Genomic DNA, 16,496 nt, shown 5'->3' with positions numbered 1-16,496 from the left:
AGCATCCATGCCACTGCAGAAGCCATAAAAAAACAACCAATAAGTGAACCAAAATGGAGTCTGTGCATCCATATATAAAGTATAGCCTAGTACAGCGAGTTGTGGGAAGAGGCTGTTCGTTTGGATGTGTGTTTATCCATGCTAGGAGATGCTATTATTGAATCATGCTAAGCCTAAGCTGAGCCGTGGGCCATGGTGACACCACTGTGTTGTTAAATAGGTTATTAAAAGCTCAGACTGTATGGATTGGGGTTGGGTAAGGTGTTTGTGTATGAGGTAAACTTATGCACAGTTTTGAATGATGGAAGAGCCAGGCAAGGCAACAAAACTTAAGTGTTATGAGTGATACCACATCTGAACGTACACTCAATGCTCTCATAAATATCTGTACATTTCTCATCAATCACAAAGATAATTCCATATTTACCTGGTTATCTCTCAGTGGTTAAGATTAAAGCAGATAAAATGGGTGGCAAAAATCCTGTTTAGGAGAGGGAACGTTTCCATTGAGAGTAGCTCGACCCTTAGTAACCCTTCATGGTGGACCCTCAGAATCAGCAGGAGCCTACTTCCAATTGCATATTTTGATGAATCGAAAAATCAATCATTAATGCCCCTCTCTACTTAGGATTCCCAATTCATTTCATGATCTACATGTTTGTAAATCTGTCAAATAAATGCTGTTGGGTTTCATGTCACAACATGTTTATCTTATCTTAATATTGAACAAAGGTTACGTTTTGACCAACGCATAATTACAATACTTGTTACAGAGTAATTGCGCAGTAGTAAGACCTCTGCAGTCACATATGAAAGATATTACAGTCTGAGTATGGAAGTACTGTCTACTCCAACAAGCCCATAATTGCCCGACATTCCATGATGCCAACTCTTGGTGGATGCCCTCTACAGACCGATTGGCTCCTTAGGGAATAGGCCAATAAGTGACATCCCTCAGATTGACCTATAGTCATGGCTCTTGGCCATCTCCCTCTCAACCAAACCCTGCTTGTACACTTTTACAAACCTAATTAGGCAAATGAGGAAGAAAGCCCCCTGCTTTGGACTTGGGAGTGTGACATTTCATCCACATGCCCCAATGAAGCCCCACAATGTTCATCCATGCAGCCATGTACAGTTAATTCCTTCCTGGGTCTTTATCCCATTGTTTATTCATTTGGTTAGTGGGCAGGAACCAGCCTGAATCATTAGAAGCTCCCTGAATATCCTTGACTTCTTTCTCTGCCGCCTCTTTCTTTCTCCCCTCCTTCTCCTCTGCTAGCGAGCGGCGCCCACAGCTTATAATAAAAGGCCTAGGATTTTAAATTAGAAATTAATTTGGATAATTTGTCTCCTACCAGCGCCCTCCTCCTGTCGCTCCTGCCAGGAATATGTTAATATATCATATTAAGTAATTGCGAGGCCCAGATGCACATGATTATGCCATTGAAGAGAGAGAGAAGGCTGATCTAATTAGTGTGTGTGTGGAGCTCGCTCGCCCCGGCTAGCCTTCGCCTCGCGTCACTACTTAGAGCACCTTGGAGCCAAAGATGACAACCTTAAAAGGAGGAGGGGGGACAGGGGGGAGGGATAGAGAGAGGGAGGGAAGTGTTTGGGAAGGGCACCACGCAGAGTGAGAGAGAGAGCGAGAGGGGAGGGATGGGGGAAGGAGGAGATAGAGAGATTAGGAAGCGGTGTGAAAGATTAGCGACTGATCTCTGCTTCGATAAGCAGGAGGTCACATTGTCACACTCGGAAAGGGAGGTGCAGCCAAGGTCGTCCCTTCTGCATCCCCCCTCACTCCTCTAATCCCTCCACCCCTCCTGCATCCCCATCCCTCCTCTCATCCCTCCTCTCATCCCTCCTGCATCCCCCTCCCCTCTCATCCCTCCACCCTCCCTCCCTCCTCTCAACCCTCCTGCATCCCCCTCCCCCTCTCATCCCTCCACCCCTCCTGCATCCCCCTCCCTCCCCTCATCCCTCCTGCATCCCCCTCCCTCCTCTCATCCCTCCTCTCATCCCTCCTGCATCCCCTCCCCTCTCATCCCTCCACCCTCCTGCATCCCCCTCCCTCCTCTCATCCCTCCACCCCTCCTGCATCCCCCTCCCTCCTCTCATCCCTCCTGCATCCCCCTCCCCTCATCCCTCCTGCATCCCCCTCCCCTCTCATCCCTCCACCCCTCCTGCATCCCCCTCCCTCCTCTCATCCCTCCTGCATCCCCCTCCCCCTCTCATCCCTCCACCCCTCCTGCATCCCCCTCCCCTCTCATCCCTCCACCCCTCCTGCATCCCCCTCCCTCCTCTAATCCCTCCATCCCTCCTGTATCCCCCCTCCCTCATCTCATCCCTCCACCCCCTCCACCCCGCATCCCCACCTTCTCCTCTCATGCCTCCCTCCCCCATCAGTGAACTATCTCTCTAACTGAGGGGCGGGGAGAGGGTAATGAAAGGAAATCAACATTGCTCACACCACTCCACCTGCCCAATTAATCACCACTGTGTGTGTGTGTATGTATGTGTGTGTGTGTATAAGTGCGTGTGTGTGCGTGTATGTGTGTGCTGCTGCAGTTGTGCCTACCTCTAGGGCTATGTTAGCTCAGTGTCTTGGTTCACATAAGACTATACCAAGAATACCTGCTCATCCAGAGTGTTCTAGCACAGTGACCATATAGTCTGTGTTCAATTGCACTGAATGATTGTATTCATCTAGCATTGAAGGGTGATGCAGTAGAGCTACTGCACTGCATTTGGGGAATTGAATAAGATAAATGCCATAATGGGGAAGTATGTATGAGCGACTTCAACCTAAGATCAACTTCACATTAGAGTTGCCCTGTGGGTAGTATAACAATGAGTCTGTCTGGGAAATATATGTACCAAATATGGTGGGGGGAACCACATATCATGCTGTGTATTTTGACCAAACAGTCCTTAATCTGTTTTGAATTCCCCCCTCCAGTACTTGACACTCTTTATGTGACATAACTCAGGTCTACCAACTGTCATGCCTTGTGGCACATGATTAAAAAGTGTTATTATTCAAAGTCAAATCTTCCTCTATCCATACAGTAGGCCAGCAAGCGGTTGTCTAGATGGGTTTCTGATGGGATTGAAGTTTGAGTTGCGTTCAAGTTTCTCTTAGGAGTCTGGCCTCTGGTCTTAACAGTATTTAACCGTTTTAAAGAATTACCACCACGAACACCTTGACAGAGCAGTTTTTCAAACATTACATCCCAGTACACATTTCCTTTGAAACATCAACTATATTATGGCAAAGTGCACTGTTAAACCACGCTCTGTTCTCTGTTCTCTATTGCACTGTTAAACCACACTCTGTTCTCTATTGCACTGTTAAACCACGCTCTGTTCTCTATTGCACTGTTAAACCACGCTCTGTTCTCTATTGCACTGTTAAACCACACTCTGTTCTCTATTGCACTGTTAAACCACGCTCTGTTCTCTATTGCACTGTTAAACCACGCTCTGTTCTCTATTGCATTGTTAAACCACGCTCTGGTCTCTATTGCACTGTTAAACCACACTCTGTTCTCTATTGCACTGTTAAACCACGCTCTGTTCTCTATTGCACTGTTAAACCACGCTCTGTTCTCTATTGCACTGTTAAACCACACTCTGTTCTCTATTGCACTGTTAAACCACGCTCTGTTCTCTATTGCACTGTTAAACCACGCTCTGTTCTCTATTGCACTGTTAAACCATGCTCTGTTCTCTATTGCACTGTTAAAACACACTCTGTTCTCTATTGCACTGTTAAAACATGCTCTGTTCTCTATTGCACTGTTAAAACGCTCTGTTCTCTATTGCACTGTTAAAACACCCTCTGTTCTCTATTGCACTGTTAAACCATGCTCTGTTCTCTATTGTACTGTTAAACCACGCTCTGTTCTCTATTGCACTGTTAAAACACACTCTGTTCTCTATTGCACTGTTAAAACACACTCTGTTCTCTATTGCATTGTTAAAACACGCTCTGTTCTCTATTGCACTGTTAAAACACGCTCGGTTCCCTATTGCACTGTTAAAACACGCTCTGTTCTCTATTGCACTGTTAAAACACACTCTGTTCTCTATTGCACTGTTAAAACACACTCTGTTCTCTATTACACTGTTAAAACATGCTCTGTTCTCTATTGCACTGTTAAAACACCCTCTGTTCTCTATTGCACTGTTAAACCATGCTCTGTTCTCTATTGCACTGTTAAACCACGCTCTGTTCTCTATTGCACTGTTAAAACACACTCTGTTCTCTATTGCACTGTTAAAACACCCTCTGTTCTCTATTGCACTGTTAAACCATGCTCTGTTCTCTATTGCACTGTTAAACCACGCTCTGTTCTCTATTGCACTGTTAAAACACCCTCTGTTCTCTATTGCACTGTTAAACCATGCTCTGTTCTCTATTGCACTGTTAAAACACGCTCTGTTCTCTATTGCACTGTTAAACCATGCTCTGTTCTCTATTGCACTGTTAAACCATGCTCTGTTCTCTATTGCACTGTTAAACCACACTCTGTTCTCTATTGCACTGTTAAAACACACTCTGTTCTCTATTGCACTGTTAAAACACCCTCTGTTCTCTATTGCACTGTTAAACCATGCTCTGTTCTCTATTGCACTGTTAAAACACGCTCTGTTCTCTATTACACTGTTAAAACACACTGTTCTCTATTGCGCTGTTAAAACACACTGTTCTCTATTGCACTGTTAAAACACGCTCTGTTCTCTATTGCACTGTTAAAACACGCTCTGTTCTATATTACACTGTTAAAACACACTGTTCTCTATTGCACTGTTAAAACACACTCTGTTCTCTATTGCGCTGTTAAAACACACTCTGTTCTCTATTGCGCTGTTAAAACACGCTCTGTTCTCTATTGCACTGTTAAACCACGCTCTGTTCTCTATTGCACTGTTAAACCATGCTCTGTTCTCTATTGCACTGTTAAAACGCTCTGTTCTCTATTGCACTGTTAAAACACGCTCTGTTCTCTATTGCACCTTTAAAACACCCTCTGTTCTCTATTGCACTGTTAAAACACACTCTGTTCTCTATTGCACTGTTAAAACACACTCTGTTCTCTATTGCACTGTTAAAACACCCTCTGTTCTCTATTGCACTGTTAAACCATGCTCTGTTCTCTATTGCACTGTTAAACCACGCTCTGTTCTCTATTGCACTGTTAAAACACACTCTGTTCTCTATTGCACTGTTAAAACACGCTCTGTTCTCTATTGCACTGTTAAACCACACTCTGTTCTCTATTGCACTGTTAAAACACACTGTTCTCTATTGCACTGTTAAACCACACTCTGTTCTCTATTGCACTGTTAAACCACGCTCTGTTCTCTATTGCATTGTTAAAACACGCTCTGTTCTCTATTGCACTGTTAAAACGCCCTGTTCTCTATTGCACTGTTAAAACACGCTCTGTTCTCTATTGCACTGTTAAACCACACTCTGTTCTCTATTGCACTGTTAAAACACACTCTGTTCTCTATTGCACTGTTAAAACACGCTCTGTTCTCTATTACACTGTTAAAACACACTGTTCTCTATTGCGCTGTTAAAACACACTCTGTTCTCTATTGCACTGTTAAAACACGCTCTGTTCTCTATTGCACTGTTAAACCACACTCTGTTCTCTATTGCACTGTTAAACCACGCTCTGTTCTCTATTGCACTGTTAAAACACGCTCTGTTCTCTATTACACTGTTAAAACACACTGTTCTCTATTGCACTGTTAAAACACACTCTGTTCTCTATTGCGCTGTTAAAACACACTCTGTTCTCTATTGCGCTGTTAAAACACGCTCTGTTCTCTATTGCACTGTTAAACCACGCTCTGTTCTCTATTGCACTGTTAAACCATGCTCTGTTCTCTATTGCACTGTTAAAACGCTCTGTTCTCTATTGCACTGTTAAAACACGCTCTGTTCTCTATTGCACCTTTAAAACACCCTCTGTTCTCTATTGCACTGTTAAACCACGCTCTGTTCTCTATTGCACTGTTAAACCACGCTCTGTTCTCTATTGCACTGTTAAAACACACTCTGTTCTCTATTGCACCTTTAAAACACCCTCTGTTCTCTATTGCACTGTTAAACCATGCTCTGTTCTCTATTGCACTGTTAAACCACGCTCTGTTCTCTATTGCACTGTTAAAACACACTCTGTTCTCTATTGCACTGTTAAACCACGCTCTGTTCTCTATTGCACTGTTAAAACGCCCTGTTCTCTATTGCACTATTAAAACACGCTCTGTTCTCTATTGCACTGTTAAAACACGCTCTGTTCTCTATTGCACTGTTAAACCACGCTCTGTTCTCTATTGCACTGTTAAACCACGCTCTGTTCTCTATTACACTGTTAAACCACGCTCTGTTCTCTATTGCACTGTTAAAACACGCTCTGTTCTCTATTGCATTGTTAAAACACGCTCTGTTCTCTATTGCACTGTTAAAACACGCTCTGTTCTCTATTACACTGTTAAACCACACTCTGTTCTCTATTGCATTGTTAAACCACGCTCTGTTCTCTATTACACTGTTAAACCACGCTCTGTTCTCTATTGCATTGTTAAACCACGCTCTGTTCTCTATTACACTGTTAAACCACGCTCTGTTCTCTATTACACTGTTAAACCACGCTCTGTTCTCTATTGCATTGTTAAAACACGCTCTGTTCTCTATTGCATTGTTAAAACACGCTCTGTTCTCTGTTGCATTGTTAAAACACGCTCTGTTCTCTATTGCAATGTTAAAACACGCTCTGTTCTCTATTGCATTGTTAAACCCTCATGATTTAACCAATAGCCACAAAACACGTTTTTAGAGAAGGGTTCCCTTACAATTAGACAAGTGCAATCATCAAAAAAATACAGCAGTGTTAATGCATTTCACAAATGTTTAATTAGACTGTATTAATTAAAAGATCTTCTCTTTCTTTCTCTCCTTCTTTCCCTATCTTTTTTTCTTGTTGGGATAGATCAGTAACGTGACCTCCAGTTAATTGAAACCCAGGAGAATTGTCTTGCATAAAATCAGATTTATCTACCCATAAAAGGATTTCATAAAAAATAGTCAAAATTCAGTGTCTGGCTAGTGCAAGGGCCTGCAGCTACAGAGGCGAGCCTTGCTTCATCCCTTTACCATTCCTCTGTCATCACGGAGAAGTGCTACAGCTAACTAGCTGGGGATCCAGTAATTAATAGCAGGGAAACACAGACATTATGTCTATAGGGCAGTCCCCCCCCACCCCCCGAAACAATGAAATCAGTTCACCATCTGAAATGCACTGTCTGAAATGTCCCCCTGATGATAATGTGTAGAAAGTAATGATGGCCATTGTGATAATGAAAACAATTCATCACACAAACCCCACTAATGCTATGAGACAGGCTGGATGGATAGTTAGTTAACAGAGGGGCAGAACCGTCTCTGTACAGTGCATTGGCTCTTTCTCTTGGGTCACAGGTGCTGGTGCTGTATAACCAGGCTGGCTTCAATGGTCCATTTCAGGATGCCAATGTCAAAACCAAGTTCAACCAAATCGACTAACAATGCACAGGGAAAGTGACAACATGTGATGATGATATTTCACTGTAAAATAGGTTACACTTTATTTTACTCCTATTTCCCATGTTATTCACCTAATATTTACTCATCTATTATGCGGGTTACAACGGCTACTCCCTGGCAATTCAGTGCACCACAACTGCTGTAGCTACTGCTTCAAATGAATCACCAAGAAAGCAGAGGGAGATTATTAGGTCATTATCATATCATTTCACCGTATAATTTTGATGCAAATACGAGGTAAATATCCGACTGCAAAACAAAGGGCAACCATAAAATGAATATAATACATAACATCCCCCGTTACAACCCTGTACTACTCAAAGTGCAAAGGGATCCTTTGTGACGGGCTTCATGGCAGATAGAGGTGGGGCGTGGGCGTTAGGCTTAATGGTGTGGGTGAAGCGTTGGACGGCCATCTTCCAGACCATGTCCTCTTAGGGGAACTGGCTTACGGTACCAACACAGCTACTGTCACAGACCCCCACCAGAAAGATTCCTTATGAGCCTTGTCCCTAAACGACCTGGAGCAGTGGTCCCGCCGCCTCCCGTAGCTACAGGCAACCCAGCCATGCGTGCATCATCATCACGGGCGGCACCTGGGATTGCCGTTGGTCTGCGTCCAAATACCACTGGATTTAGTGGTGTTGGATGGGATCCAGAGAAACCAGTGATGGGGCCACGCCTTCCTGCGTTGACAGATATGTAGCTCTGTATGGGAGGGAGGAGGGTCACGTATTTTGTACCTAATTACTGAAAACACTGATTTTCAAATGAATGCATAGGAGAAGAAGTACGTCTTCTAATAAACCTGCCTTGGGGCTACCATTATTGATGTTACACCCCAAGGACATATGCACATATGGGCTCCTATCTCTGAACTGCTTAATTAATTCACCATAATATACCTCCTCTCTGGCATGCAACCGCTGACATTGTGGTGGGAAACGGGGCCCCATAATAAAAAATAAAAAAAGCGACTGTGTCTGTGCTGCTTGCTTGCTTCCGAAGCGATACATAATACAGGCACTACAGCCATGTTGTCCCTCAAATCTGTGCTCCCAGCATCCCCCTCTCCTTCTACACAAATTAATAGGCAACCACCACTGAAGCGTTAAATTGCTTTGCGTTCGCCCCTGCCGACAACTGGATTATTTTTTATTAGAACAACAGCCTTCTGCTCAGCTATTTGTGTTTTTAAATTACTTCCCTTTTCGGTTGCATAAAAAAAATTGTGATTGCTCATAAACAGTCATGGTGAGTAGTATCTTGTCGTAATGCTTAAACAAACATTACTTTTGTCATCAGCAATATACACTATATATACAAAAGTATGTGGACGCCGCTTCAAATTAGTGGATTTGGCTATTTTAGCCACATCCGTTGCTGACAGGCGTAAAAAAAAAATCAAGCACACCGCCATGCAATCTCCATAGACAAACATTAGCAGGAGAATGGTCTTACTGAAGAGCTCAGTGACTTTCAATGTGGCACCGTCATAACATACCACCTTTCCAACAAGTCAGTTCATCACAGTTCACCCTGCTAGAGCTGGCCCGGTCAACTGTAAGTGCAGTTATTGTGAAGTTGAAACGTCTAGGAGCAACAATGGCTTAGCCACGAAGTGGGAGGCCATACAAGCTCACAGAACGCGACCGCAGAGTGCTGATGCACGTAGCACGTAAATCATCTGTCCTCGGTTGCAACACTCACTACCGATTTCCAAACTGCCTCTCGAAGCAACGTCAGCACAATAACTGTTTGTCGGGAGCTTCATGAAATGGGTTTCCATGGCCCGAGCATCCACACACAAGCCTAAACTAACCATGCGCAATGCCAAGCGTCGCTGGATTGGGGTAAAGCACGCTGCCATTGGACTCTGGAGCAGTGGAAACGTGTTCTCTGGAGTGATGAATCACGCTTCACCATCTGGCAGTCTGACGTATGAATCTGGGTTTGGTTGATGCCATGAGAAAACTACCTGCCTGAATTCATAGTGCCAACTGTAAAGTGGTGGAGGAGGAATAATGGTCTGGGGCTGTTTTTCATGGTTCGGGCTAGGCCCCGTAGTTTCAGTGAAGGGAAATCTTAACGCTACAACATACGATGACATTCTAGACGATTCTGTGCTTCCAACTTTGTGGCATACAGAAATGGTTCGTGGAGATCGGTGTGGTAGAACTTGACTGGTCTGCACAGAGCCCTGACATCAACCCCATCGAACACCTTTGGGATGAATTGGAACGCCCAACATCAGGCCTAATCGCCCAACATCAGTGACCGACCTCACTGCTCTTGTGGCTGAATGGAAACAAGTCCATGCAGCAATGTTCCAACATCTAGTGGAAAGCCTCCCAGAAGTGCCTATTGTAGCAGCAAAGGGGGGACAAACTCCATATTAATGCCCATGATTTTGGAATGAGATGTTCGACGAGCACGTGTCCACATACTTTTGGTCAGGTAGTGTAGTGACCCATTGTACAATCATATTCTTTTAAAGCATAAATATGTGAAAATGGGTTATAGAGCAAGAGGACATAGATTTCAGAGTATAATTTAGTTGTTTTGTCTCTAAATCAACATCATTGTGTTACAGTTGGAACTATAGCTGGCTTCCATAGAGATGAATTAAAGACCTTGCTTGGTTTCTTGCCTGTTTCGATTCAGTGTCAAGGCAAATCTCCCCACCCAGGAAGGAGTGTGCACTGCAGACACCAGCTGTGTACTCATTTTCCTGTTGTTTACCATCAGTACTCCTCCTTCGCGTGACAGCCACACGCTCATCCTCTCCTCCCCCATCCTCTCCACCAACACCACCACCAGAGATGTTTCTACATTGTGATTTCCCTTCCCTTTCTCTTATCCCTCTACCTTGCGGTTGAGGGGTTCCTGCTCCTGACCATTGTCAGTGGGAATTTCCCTCAAGCCGGCTGTTGTGTACCCGCGCGTTCCTTCGCGTTGCCTCGCCACATATGCATGTCATGGAGTGTCAGGGCCAAGGTGGGCCTCTGACGTGATCGGCCCTGATGGCAGCATATTCCCTGCTGATGGAGGTGCCCAGGTACCAGGCCAACACAGCGCTCCCCTCATACGAGAAGTCTGTTCTGGGGCCGGCTGCCCCCCCCCCCCTCCCCTCAACATGTCAGCACTGTTTTTACAACGTCGTTGAACCTCCATGCTCCATTTCCCTCCTTTGACCTCCTATTCTTCCATTCCACTGAGCTCCAGCAATGAAAAGTCCACCATATGCAGACCAGACAGAAACCTGCTCCTGAAGAACCTAGTCCCTATATATCAGCCAAAGCACAGGTCTATAGGTTCCTATTGTAGGCCGATTTACAGTATAGGTAGGTATTCAACAAAAACACATTTTGTCTCCCTGGCTGCTAAAAGATGCAGTGTGCATTATTTAAGTAGTATATAATTAAATATGTGGCTTGGCGAGAGATTTTCCAAACACACTGAGAACTGTACTGGTACCCAGGGGGTTGCCTAACGCCTGACAGTGCAGCATTATGCAAAAGAGAGAGAGGAGCGGTGGTTAACATTCTGTATTTGTCCGCCTTTTTGTAATTTATTGGAACTCATCTGTAACAGGGCTTGGCACTGATTTATATATTGATTTGAAAAATAAATAAAAAGGTGATAGAAACCTGCATCGGGGTGTAATGATGGACTGTTGCGACATGCAGGAGTAAGGATATGAAACATTGGGAGGAAATGATATATTATGCCCCCAAGACAACTGCAGCCACCAGCCCATTCATTATTAGCTTGATATTTATTATTAAGAATTTCTCTTCATGAGTGACTGCAGAATATTTGGGCCCGCTCAAGCTGTTAAGTCCCTAACTGGAATGAAGTGCGTGGACCTCATTTCTCCCTTGTTGTTGCTGGCTGCTGACAGGGCAAATCTGGAGAGGAAGATTCATCACATGCATTATTGTAACACACACACACACACACACACACATACATGCGTGCAAGCATATACACACACCAATACACACTCATACATACTTTCATGCAAGGATGGGCAGTTTACATAACTTTGACACATCATTGATCTGAATAATATACATGGGGTAGTCATGGCAACCGGGATCCCCCCTTTACAGTCCAACACACACATTTGTTGCAGTCCACATACATTTATCTGTTCTAAGCCCACCACGTATATGAAAATAAATGCTTTAAAATATATAACACACAAGCTCATGCATGCTTACCATTCTAGATTCACTAGACTAGACACCATTTATAGAAACAGTGGGGTAAATAGGGGACAGCTGTTTAAAGGAATTCCTACTTTCCTTGCCAAGGCTTTCACCACTACTTTAAAACGACTTTATAATCACAGACAGCACAGTCAAATCCTAACAACATACAGTAGGGCTGCCATCCAAGCTAGGGACATTATTTTTTATTGTCAAGGCACCGACGACGGCACAATTGGATCATCCCATTTCTCCAGCTCACTTTACCAGCCACCTTGCTAGTTATGACTGCAATCACTGATACATTTTGCATCCTTACAGGAATTACAGCAAGGACACTAAACATCTGCCTCGGGGCTGCGAAAATATGTCCCTGCTAAACATCTGCCTCGGGGCTGCGAGAATATGTCCCTGCTAAACATCTGCCTCGGGGCTGCGAGAATATGTCCCTGCTAAACATCTGCCTCGGGGCTGCGAAAATATGTCCCTGCTAAACATCTGCCTCGGGGCTGCGAGAATATGTCCCTGCTAAACATCTGCCTCGGGGCTGCGAGAATATGTCCCTGCTAAACATCTGCCTCGGGGCTGCGAGAATATGTCCCTGCTAAACATCTGCCTCGGGGCTGCGAGAATATGTCCCTGCTAAACATCTGCCTCGGGGCTGCGAGAATATGTCCCTGCTAAACATCTGCCTCGGGGCTGCGAGAATATGTCCCTGCTAAACATCTGCCTCGGGGCTGCGAGAATATGTCCCTGCTAAACATCTGCCTCGGGGCTGCGAGAATATGTCCCTGCTAAACATCTGCCTCGGGGCTGCGAGAATATGTCCCTGCTAAACATCTGCCTCGGGGCTGCGAGAATATGTCCCTGCTAAACATCTGCCTCGGGGCTGCGAAAATATGTCCCTGCTAAACATCTGCCTCTGGGCTGCGAGAATATGTCCCTGCTAAACATCTGCCTCGGGGCTGCGAGAATATGTCCCTGCTAAACATCTGCCTCGGGGCTGCGAGAATATGTCCCTGCTAAACATCTGCCTCGGGGCTGCGAGAATATGTCCCTGCTAAACATCTGCCTCGGGGCTGCGAGAATATGTCCCTGCTAAACATCTGCCTCGGGGCTGCGAGAATATGTCCCTGCTAAACATCTGCCTCGGGGCTGCGAAAATATGTCCCTGCTAAACATCTGCCTCGGGGCTGCGAGAATATGTCCCTGCTAAACATCTGCCTCGGGTCTGCGAGAATATGTCCCTGCTAAACATCTGCCTCGGGGCTGCGAGAATATGTCCCTGCTAAACATCTGCCTCGGGGCTGCGAAAATATGTCCCTGCTAAACATCTGCCTCGGGGCTGCGAGAATATGTCCCTGCTAAACATCTGCCTCGGGGCTGCGAGAATATGTCCCTGCTAAAGATCTGCCTCGGGGCTGCGAGAATATGTCCCTGCTAAACATCTGCCTCGGGGCTGCGAGAATATGTCCCTGCTAAACATCTGCCTCGGGGCTGCGAGAATATGTCCCTGCTAAACATCTGCCTCGGGGCTGCGAGAATATGTCCCTGCTAAACATCTGCCTCGGGGCTGCGAGAATATGTCCCTGCTAAACATCTGCCTCGGGGCTGCGAGAATATGTCCCTGCTAAACATCTGCCTCGGGGCTGCGAGAATATGTCCCTGCTAAACATCTGCCTCGGGGCTGCGAGAATATGTCCCTGCTAAACATCTGCCTCGGGGCTGCGAGAATATGTCCCTGCTAAACATCTGCCTCGGGGCTGCGAGAATATGTCCCTGCTAAACATCTGCCTCGGGGCTGCGAAAATATGTCCCTGCTAAACATCTGCCTCGGGGCTGCGAGAATATGTCCCTGCTAAACATCTGCCTCGGGGCTGCGAGAATATGTCCCTGCTAAACATCTGCCTCGGGGCTGCGAAAATATGTCCCTGCTAAACATCTGCCTCTGGGCTGCGAGAATATGTCCCTGCTAAACATCTGCCTCGGGGCTGCGAGAATATGTCCCTGCTAAACATCTGCCTCGGGGCTGCGAGAATATGTCCCTGCTAAACATCTGCCTCGGGGCTGCGAGAATATGTCCCTGCTAAACATCTGCCTCGGGGCTGCGAGAATATGTCCCTGCTAAACATCTGCCTCGGGGCTGCGAGAATATGTCCCTGCTAAACATCTGCCTCGGGGCTGCGAGAATATGTCCCTGCTAAACAGATGGCCTTCATATTAGGAGTGTTCCATGTGTAGGCAGGAAGGTGGTAATCAGTTTGGATGGGAGGTGCTGCTGTGGGGAAGAGTACTGGGTCTATGTTGGAGGAAGTCCAAAAGTCGGGAATGTGTTCAATACCAAACATTAACTTGCCCTATAAGAAATGCTTGTCTGTTTTCTACTGCAAAACCTTTTTCTACGGTGTACCCTAATGAACATGATCCAGGTTTTACCACACCTCAACATGATAGGACACTTCTGTTGAAAGAATCTGCGTTGACTTTTCTTTCCCTACACAGTACAAATAGCAACCTAAATTAAGTACTAAGTCTCATTTACTATATGCTTCCTTATCATTCCATTTAATAACTTAACATTTTCCTCTATAGTCTCCAGAGATCATAACCAAGCCATCCACCGACTAATCTATCATATAAATTTGGCAAATTCGTAACATATAGTACATTCTGCAAATTCGTTACATATTGTACGAAATGAGTGATGGACAACCAATTAATACATTCCTTACAAAACGTGACATAGCACACTAAATGGAGTGTCTCGGATTTACGTACAGAATAATACAAAATGCTCTGAAACCAGGTTGGGTAGGCCAGCATTCCAGTACACCCACACTCCATTCAGCCTCTCTCACCCGCCCAGGCCCAAGGACGAAAATGGCTGCCCCCCCTGGCCTGAACCAAGAGCCGTAATGAATAGGCTGCCAGACCACCCCGCTGTGGCAATTTGAAGACGACAATATATTACATACCACCCTATTTGCTGTTGTGATGAGCTTCAGACACCTCCCATTATTTATTAGGAGGGGCCAGCAGAACGGCGCAGAGGTCACTGAACCCAGGTAAACCGGCGACGATAAGAGAGGGAGAGGAGGTGAGTGTGTGAGAGAGAAAGGAGGAAAAAAAGAGAGGCAATAACAAAGACAGAGAGCCCTGTACTCCTAGTGCTATGTGTCCATTAATTGAGTGGTTACTCAGAGGAATGTGTTGGTTTGAAAACCTCTGGGAGGTTGTTTCTTACCAGTGGTGGTCCTATATTTGGATTAAAGGTGGTATTGGTGTATATTACACAATACTACTTTTGTGAGCTTACAATCTCTCTCCATGTGATCTTATGATAAATAGGATCTGTTCACACGAAGTGCACAGGGACACCAACGTCGAAATATGCAACGTTTGATAGATGAATAAAACGTTGCATTTCAAACTGGGGGTTAGCCTCCTTTGTTAGAGTTCTCATGGTGCTATAAGACAAATGGTGTAGTTTGCCGTGGGTCAACTGGGGTTTGCTATCCCATAATGACCTTTCAGAGAGATGGAAGAACTACTACTGCCCCCTCCCTCAGCAACATGGAATGAAGTATAGGCTACTGCAACCCAACGGTTTATAACAGAGGTCTAAGGCGTAACATCATAATACCAACCACTCAACCTGCAGTGAATGATATTCAGGCTTGTTACATTGTGTGAAGTCACAGGACCATCACATCAAAAATATATCAAATATTTTGGCAAGGATACATTAAAGAACAATTATTCTGGTGTAGTTTAAAAAAAAAACACCATAAAAAATGTGCATCATGTTCTAAAGAATCTGCAACATATCTCTTGATTTGTATTTTGCAGGAAATAGAGGGTGGCAGACATTTGTGCAAGACATGCCGCTCTGAGATGAACCGAAATGAGCAGTACTGTGAGTGTTCCATTGTAGCTTGGAGCCACTAGACCCTTGAGGAGGGTCTGTCACTTTGTCAACGCTGAGAAGCTGCCAGCTTTTATGAAATACCAAATTACTAATTGCCCTGTGTTGCTTTCCTGCCTAAATGTCAGCTTGTAATATCTCCACTTCCATTAGACCACTAACAGAGCACGATCCCGCCCCCTACAGAGCTGGCAAATATTATAATTTCCCACCAAGCTACAGAGGACGAGTGCCAGCAAGGCAGATCATGAAGGACAAAGCTAAAGACTTTGAAAACATTTTCCCCACTAATCTACTCTATGCCAAGCCTGCTGATGGAGATTCTAAAATGTCAGCCATTAAGCCAGCCACATCACTGAAGCATACAGAGATGGTTAGGTGGAATCTGTAAGACTGATTCTAATGAAACATGCCCCTTGATTTTCAAAGAATGAATTACAAATAAAATAGGGCCAACTCTTTGATGGTAAATATGCAATGTTGTTGCTTTAAATGATTTACAAACTAAAATGACGTGTTTCTCCTGAAACTATTTTAATTAGCTGACTACTAGGGATATGTATTGGCACAACCTTTAATACCATATCCAGTTACAGTATACTGAAATATTAAAACAGACACGAGGAAAACCAGATAGTTATTAGGGTCTTGGGGAGCCTGCTACCTTTGAGGACTAGGTCTATTTTTTTTAGGGAGGACACAGTGACTCTCTTGATCTTCCTGCTTTTCTTTACCTGAGCGGAGCTGTTTGTTCACA

Source organism: Oncorhynchus nerka, linkage group LG6, assembly GCF_034236695.1.
Source record: "Oncorhynchus nerka isolate Pitt River linkage group LG6, Oner_Uvic_2.0, whole genome shotgun sequence".
NCBI lineage: Eukaryota > Metazoa > Chordata > Actinopteri > Salmoniformes > Salmonidae > Oncorhynchus > Oncorhynchus nerka.
The sequence above is the reverse complement of the archived record's forward strand: the minus strand, read 5'-3'. Positions refer to the sequence as shown.